The sequence below is a fragment of the Hordeum vulgare genome, chromosome 2H (assembly GCF_904849725.1).
Source record: "Hordeum vulgare subsp. vulgare chromosome 2H, MorexV3_pseudomolecules_assembly, whole genome shotgun sequence".
Taxonomy (NCBI): Eukaryota; Viridiplantae; Streptophyta; class Magnoliopsida; order Poales; family Poaceae; genus Hordeum; species Hordeum vulgare.
The window spans coordinates 563,677,280-563,685,945 of record NC_058519.1 but is presented as its reverse complement, the minus strand read 5'-3'; the positions used below and the strand labels follow the sequence as shown (position 1 = coordinate 563,685,945).

The 8,666-nt window shown below is 48.4% G+C and overlaps 1 pseudogene; it reads left to right on the top strand.

Annotated features, from left to right (window-relative positions):
* Window positions 1-447: 447 nt before the first annotated feature.
* LOC123430549 lies at window positions 448-4,967 on the top strand (annotated as a pseudogene).
* Window positions 4,968-8,666: the final 3,699 nt, after the last annotated feature.

The window sequence follows — 8,666 nt, the reverse complement described above, 5'->3', positions numbered from 1 at the left end:
ATTCGCCCACGTGCCATTAATATCTTCCTTACCCGCTCCTCCCTCCGTTCTCAATTGCAGCACATAATTTTCTTCTCCTTACCTGGAATTAGCGGGCGTATTAGGAGGAAAACGCCTGATTCTTCCCATTTTACCCCGGTATAGCGCCTTTGCATGCGAGCCGTTTGAACGACACTAATAGCGCCTTTACGGAGTAGGACGTCATAGCACGTCCATTGCGAAAACTATACACTGGATGCCAACGCCTACAGGCTACAGGACTGACACAGTAAAATCCACCAGCCATCACGCGGGCCATCATCGTTCTTGTCTTCGGAGTGGAAGTACCCCTGCACTGCATATAACCCAAAGACTCCGGGCTCTGGCATGCACCTCCGCCTGGCCACCTTGTTGAGAGTAGAAGGGTAGCGTCCGTGGTGCGCGCTCTTGCTCGCCCCGTCCGTCGCAGCCGCCAGCCACATGGCCACCGCCGGCTCGGACGCGTCCGTGGTTGACGTGGAGATGGTGGAGGCGAGCGAGATCCGGCGGCGGAGCAGGCCGGGCGACCGCGTGTCGCCGCCGGGCGACTGGGGAGAGTGGCCCGGCGTCCCTCAGGGGGACCAGTCGGCGTCCTTGGAGCGCGTGTTCGCGGACCAGCGCGTGCCGTCGTGGCGCGAGCAGCTCACGGTGCGGGCCTTCGTGGCCAGCTTCTTCTTGGCCGTCATGTTCAACATCATCGTCATGAAGCTCAACCTCACCATCGGCGTCATCCCCTCCCTCAACGTCTCCGCCGGCCTCCTCGGCTTCTTCTTCGTCCGCCTCTGGACGTCGGCCATCGAGAGGATGGGGTTCCTCAAGCAGCCATTCACGCGCCAGGAGAACACCGTCATCCAGACCTGCGTCGTCTCCGCCTACGGCATCCCCTACAGCGGTCATTCTTGTCATTCGCCAGTTTATCCCCTACATGAGATTCGGTTCTTCAAAACTGGAGTAGCATCTTCTTGATCGATTGTAGACTCAGCACCACACTCGTACAGTCAATTTTTTTAATTTCTGCTAAATATCTCGAAATAGGTTCACACCCCGCTTTATAAATAAAGCACCGACTAAAGTTGACGGGCGAACGATACATAATGAAGAGGTAGCCCTCTTACATAGCGGATCCTAACACATAACCTATACTACCGAGGAGAATAAGGGTCAGTTTTTTTGACGGCTTAAAAAATAAGCCGCCTCCTCTTCAGCTTTTTCCATAAGCCACCTTCATCATTCATTGAGGTTTTTGAACTAGTTGTGAGATCACAAGTTTAGAAGCCTCAACAAATTTTGAGAGCGGCTTATTTTTTAAGCTGGGAAAGGCAGCTTATTTTTTAAGCCACCCAAAAGAACTGACCCTAAGGAGAGATCAGAGTACACTGCCACGCCACGTCCTAACACACCTAGACTTCATGATAATGCCCTCATGAGGGAGAACAGCGTAGAACATCGCCATTGTCGAGTACAGAACAGACGCAGGTTTTCATCCCAAACCTAAACACGGAAAAGAGAACCTCAATGACGTTTTCAAGAAGATAGTGGAGCCTGCGAGCGTCGCCATCATCAGCACCAAAGTGCGGAGCTTTTGCTCGATAGCTCATCCATTTCACACGGTAGACCCATGACAAACACGATGAACTCCAACTCCTAGATCCGGATCCGGGCACCACCGACAAGGGCGTGCTCGAGCCACCTGCCGCTAGACCTCTTGCCGCCCATACAACCAAGAGGACAAGCCACCACCGCCGCCATGAGGCCCGCCAAAGAGCCAATCATGGGGACCGTCACACGGGGCCGCCGCCCCACCACGCCCTAGCACACCTAGACTCCATGACAATGCCCTCAAGAGGGAGAACAGCGTAGAAGGTCGCCACTGTCGAGTCCATAATAGATACAAGTTTTCATTTAGAGCCCGAACATGGAGAAGAGAACCACAATAACGTCTTCATGAAGATAATGACGCCCGCGAGCGTTGCCATCAACGGCACCGAAGCGCGGAGCTTTCGCTCGGTAGCTCACCTGTTTCACACGGTACACCCAGGACAAACGCGGTGAACTCTGACTCCCATATCCGAATCCGGGCACCACCGACAAGGGCATGCCCGAGCCACCTGCCGCTAGACCTCTCACCGCCCATACGACCAAGAGGAGAAGCCACCACCGCCGCCATGAGGCCCGCCAGAGAGCCAATCATGAGGACCGCTGCCCGGGGCCGCCGTCCTGACATCCTTGTCCCAAGACTCCGCCACCCATCCACCACACATCACACAACCCTGACAGGTAGGGTAAAAGACCGTGATATTACAAAAAACATGTCTAGGTAAATTCATATCTAGACAAATCTAAGACAAATAATTGAGGGTGGAGGGAGTACATGACAAGTGTACCTAGACGCTTTTTTAAGTGTTTGCGAAAATTCTCTTTCAGAACCAAAGGTATTGGTGGATTTCTCTGGAGCATAACTATTCGTGAATGATATTGGCAAATAGTAGAGTAAAAACTTATTAAAGCACTAGCTTGGTATCCTTATTTCATAATTAACTCATAAATTATTTCAGGGGGCTTTGGGAATTAACTATTGGCCATGAGTGATAGAATCGCCTCGCAGGCAACAGAGGCAAACAACCCTCAAAATATCAAGAATCTGCATCTTGGATGGATTATTGGCTTCCTCCTCGTGGTCAGCTTCATTGGACTCTTTGGTCTTGTGCCACTTAGAAAGGTACAAGGATTTTATGTTCCAATATTTTCTTAACCAGTCATGCCAGATGCCAGTTTAACTAACTTAGCACTGCACTTCAGATTATGATCATTGACTACAAGCTGACCTATCCAAGTGGCACTGCAACTGCCTACCTTATAAACGGCTTTCACACACCCCATGGTGCCAAGATTGCAGAGTAAATACTGCAACCATTTCTATTTATGTGCTACTCAGATGTGAAACCCATTGAGTTTATGAGTTTCGCTTTGGTTTGCATTGTTTATAGGAAGCAAGTAAAGAAACTGGGCAAATTCTTGATTCTCAGCTTCTTATGGGGTTTCTTTCAGTGGTTCTTCACAGCCACTGATGAATGTGGATTCCAGAAATTCCCATCATTAGGGCTACAAGCTTTCAACAACAGGTAAAGGTTGCACCCTCCAAAGGACGTTTCCAATCAAATTTCTCTCATTCGACTTTGAAGTTTCGTACAGATTTGCAAAGCACACTCCTTTCAACATTCACCTTAATCGAATTTCTTTTTTGCAAGGTTTTACTTCGACTTCTCTTCTACCTATGTCGGTGTTGGAATGATTTGCCCACATATAGTCAATGTATCTATTCTATTGGGAGGCATCCTCTCGTGGGGAATAATGTGGCCTCTTATAGCTAATAAAAGAGGCAGTTGGTTCTCTGCCGATCTCCCTGAGAGTAGTCTCCGTGGAATGCAAGGTTACCGGGTAAGAATAACACTCTTTTCTTAGAGCCTGACTTATCCTTTCTTCCCCTACTAAATTCCAATTGGTATGACAGGTCTTCATAGCCATTGCCTTGATTCTTGGCGATGGCCTCTATCACTTTCTCAAGATGCTCATTCTGACGGCCTGCTCATTCAGATCTCGACTCAAGACGGGTAACGCTACTACACTTGCTGCCTCTGATGAAACAAGAAACGGTACTGCAGCTATCTCATATGATGATCAGCGGCGCAAAGAGCTATTTCTGAAGGATCAAATCCCCTGGTACATTGCATATGGAGGCTACGTTGCGGTTGCCGCTGTATCTATTAGCACAGTCCCGCAGATATTCCCTCAGCTGAAGTGGTACCAAATATTGGTAGCCTATATTGTAGCACCGATACTTGCCTTCTGCAATGCCTATGGAGCTGGCCTCACTGATTGGTCTCTTGTTACAACTTATGGGAAGCTTGCAATCTTTGCTTTCGGTGCACGGACAGGTGCTTCAAATGGAGGTGTTCTTGCCGGTCTGGCTGCCTGTGGTGTGATGACGAGCATTGTTGCTACCGCTTGTGATCTGATGCAGGACTTCAAAACAGGATACCTGACACTGGCCTCACCAAGGTCAATGTTCATCAGCCAAATCATAGGCACTGCAATGGGTTGCTTCATTGCTCCATGTGTTTTCTGGCTTTTTTACAAGGCCTTTGAAGACGTTGGAATCAGTGGAAGTGAGTACCCTGCACCAAATGCTGCCATCTTCCGCAGCATGGCAATACTAGGTGTCGATGGCTTCTCATCGCTGCCAAAGCACTGTGTCACTCTTTGCTACATATTCTTTGTTGGGGCAATTGCTGTCAACTTGATAAGAGATCTTGTTCCCAAGAAGGCATCAAGATTTATACCAATCCCAATGGCGATGGCGATACCATTCTACCTAGGATCATATTTCGGTATCGATATGTTCATCGGGACAGTGATCCTTTTTGTCTGGCAAAGGCTGGACAGAGCCAAATCAGACACATATGCACCTGCAGTTGCTTCCGGCTTGATTTGTGGTGATGGGTTGTGGGTTTTGCCTCAGTCGATGCTTGCTCTTGCCAAGGTGAAACCTCCAATCTGCATGAAGTTTCTGTCAAGAGGGACGAACAACAAGGTGGATGCTTTCATCGCAACATTATCATAGAACGTTTGGGAAAACGAGAAGTCACTGTTATCAATCAAAGATTCAGATTGATGCGAGACATCTATGAAGTTACCATTTGTCCATTTATTCAGAAAAATTAGACAGTGTAGTCGATATAACTAGATATAAAACAATGCACAAAGAGATGAACGGGCAAGTGTATTATTATGTACTCTTTTGCAATTTAATTCTTTTGTGAATCTTTTCCAATTTGATTTTCACTAGTGTCTTGTCTGTGTAATGAATAGTGGGTCAGGAGTTGCAGCAAAGCATTTTTATCTGGATTCGCTTCCAATGCTGAATATAAGACTGGAAAATATCGGGCTAATTGTTTCCAAATTCATTAACAAAAAATAGGTAGTATTACTAAATTTATTCAGACGTGCGTACCTAAAGAAGAGGAGTCCGTATCCAACGCAGTTCGGACGAGCTCCCTGTCTGGAACACCTACCAGTCGCCATGTCACTCAGCTCTCTGCCTGGTGGTGCCATCTCACTAGTCTTGGTCTCGCCGTCGACATTACGTCAAACATCTTGCGTGCGCCATCTCGACCTCGCCGACTCTGCCATTGAGCAGAGGAGCACGATGACGTTGGTCTGCATCTGAGCAAGAGTAGCCTGCCCCTAGGCGCCACCTGCATTTTTTTTCGGCAGCTCTTAAGGGTGCAGCGACCTGGGACCTGAGCGAGGTTCCCGTTGAGAAATGAAGGGACCTCCGGCGCAACTGGCGCAGAACGAACTCCCTCCCCTCGGGCGACTGGAGGCCCCCAGCGGCGTGTCAGCCAAAGGCGTTGCCGACTAAGAGCATCTCCTGCGGCACCACTCAAATGACCCCTCGTAATTTCGAAGACGTCCTCGGTTAGTGATCGGACATGGAGAGAAGAAAAAAAATGATTCAACTGATCCCTCGTATCGTTTCTATATATACGGGCTGTCCGCGAACCCTCATAATCATCTTAAATATGGAGAGTATATAAGGGCCTGCGGACACGTCGAGACGCGTCCGGTCAGTCCACCACATAGGACGCGACCCCATCCTAGACCTCATTTTCTTCTCTTTATTCATTTTTCTCTTTCTCTCCACTAATCACGTGCAAATGATCGGACATATGAAGAAGAAAAATAAGGAGTGTGGCTGCACGGACGGACAAATAAGGGAGACGCCCGGTCACTGACCGGGCGCATCCGTGGGCGTTTGGGGACCAAAATTTGCAAGTCGTGGCCGATGATGCTCTAAGAGCATCTCTAGCAGATCCTGCAAAGTGGGCGTCCGCTAAAATAACCGCCGGTTTGCGGGATCTATCTCGTATCCGCGGATCGAATAGATCCGGCAATTCGCACCGTCCTGATTTTTTTGTGGGATCCGCAACCGTGAGCCCGCTTTCCTTATATGTGCGAGAAATCAACAGATTTTGAAGGAACCCTTTTTCCTTGACGCGAAATAACTCCCCCCGGCTTCAGCTCCGTCCCCTGCCCCCATCGTCGTCGCCTACCCGACCTCCGGCCTCGCCGCGTCGAAATTTAGCCGAATGGAGTACCCGTCGCCCCCCGCCATACCAAGCGTCGTCGTCGTCGGCCCATTGACCTAAGCCTCCCACGGCTCCTTTGGCAATGGTGGTGGTGGTAGTGACTTTGGCAATGGAGGTGGTGGTGGTGCCTTTGGCAATGGTGGTGGTGGTGGTGCCTTTGGTCATTGGTGGTGGCCTCGTCAATGGTGGTGGTGATGGTGGCCTCGGCAATGATGGTGATGGTGGTGTCTTCGGCAATGGAGGTGGTGGTGACCTCAACAATGGTGGTGGTCATGCCTTCGGCAATGAAGGTGGTGGTGGCCTCGGCAATGATGGTGGTGGTGCCTTTAGCAATGGAGGTGGTGGTTGTGCCTTCAGCATGTGTGGTTTCGACATGGGTGGTGATGCTTCGGCAAGCCATGTCAACGGTGGTGATGATGGTCGTGCTCAATCTCCGGTCCAAGTTGATGAAGGTGGTGCCACGAGCTCTGCAGTTCAAGTTCATGAAGATGGTGCCGTTAGCTCTCTGGTCAATGTTGGTGATGGAGCTTGATTTATCTATGTGATTTGAGCATCTTTTTTCTAGTTTTATCATGCATTCATGAAGTTAAACTTGATACCTCATATGTCGCGCATGATTTTGGATGTGATGAACTAGTATGGTGTTCTACTAGTGATGTATACATATGAGAATGATGCACTTGTCATGATGAACTTGATAATATTTGCATATTGTTGTATTTGCGGGACGGAGATCCCTCCGACATGGAATAGACCCCGCAAATGCGTCCCACATAAAAGTTGCGGGACGAGTTTACAAGAACTGTTCCGCGAGAGGGCTCGCCGTCCCATAAATTGTTTTTGCAGGATCCCTCAAACCACTTTTTTGGGACGACCTTTTGCGGGATCCACTAGAGCTGCTACAAGAGCATCTACAACCACACCCCTCAATTCCTCCTCAAACCTTTGGAGACGAGACCGGTCAGTGACCGAACAGAAGAGAGAAGGAAAAATTAACCCAATCAGATCCCTCATATCATCCCTATATGTCTCGGATGTACGCGAACCCTCATATCCATCTCCAATTGTCGGTGTTTACTCACAACATAAGCCATGGGTAGGCTAAAGATGGTGGGAACCTGATACGTCTCAAACGTATCTATAATTTTTGATGGTTTCAGGTTGCTATCTTGTCATTTTTGGATGTTTTATGTACCTTTTATATCTTTTTTGGGACTAACTTATTAATTCAGTGCCAAGTGTCAGTTCCTGTTTTTCCTGTGTTTTTGGCTCTTTTCAGATCTGATTTTGGAACCGAGTCCAAACGGAATAAAATCCCCAAAATGATTTTTTCCCGAACGGAAGAAGATCACGGGGCCTGTGGGCCAAGCCAGGAGGGCTGCAGGGAGCCCACAAGCCCCCACTCCGCCACCAGTGGGAGGCGGCGGTGGTAGGGCTTGTGGCCTCCCTGGCGCCCCCTGACCTAGATCTTTGGCCTATATATTCCCTAAAATATAGCAAAAAATCAGGGGATCCACGAAAATACTTTTCCGCTAGCGCAAGCTTCCGTTTCCGCGAGATCTCATCTGGAGACCCTTCTCGGCGCCCTGCCGGAGGGGACTTTGGAGTTGGAGGGCTTCTTCATCATCATCATCGCCCCTCCAATGACTCGTGAGTAGTTCCCTTCAGACCTACGGGTCCATAGTTAGTAGCTAGATGGCTTCTTCTCTCCCTTGGATCTTCAATACAAAGTTCCCCATGATCTTCATGGAGATCTATCCGATGTAATATTCTTTGGCGGTGTGTTTGTCGAGATCCGATGAATTGTGGATTTGTGATCAGATTATCTATGATATATATTTGAGTCTTTGCTGATTTCTTATATGCATGATTTGATATCCTTGTAAGTCTCTCCGAGTCTTGGGTTTTGTTTGGCCAACTAGATCTATGATTCTTGCAATGGGAGAAGTGCTTGGTTTTGGGTACTTACCATGTGGTGACCTTTCCCAGTGACAGTAGGGGCAGCAAGGCACACATTGAGTAGTTGCCATCAAGGGTAACAAGATGGGCTCTGTCGTTGATATGAGATTGTCCATCTACATCATGTCATCTTGCTTAAGGAGTTACTCTGTTCTTTTGGACTTAATACACTAGATGCATGCTGGATAGCGGTCGACGTGTGGAGTAATAGTAGTAGATGCAGAAAGTATCGGTCTACTTGTTTTGGACGTGATGCCTATAGATATAATCATTGCCATAGATATCGCCACGACTTTGCGCGGTTATATCAATTGCTCGACAGTAATTTGTTCACCCACCGTCTACTTGCTTTCATGAGAGAAGCCACTAGTAAACAGTATGGTCCGTGGGTCTATTCACATCTATCGTTTACACCTTCGCTTTTACTTTGCTTTGTTATTTTGTTGCTTTCAGTTCTCACTTGGCGAACAATCTATAAGGGATTGACAACCCCTTCATAGCGTTGGGAGCAGGTTCTTTGTGTTTGTGCAGGCTCTTGTG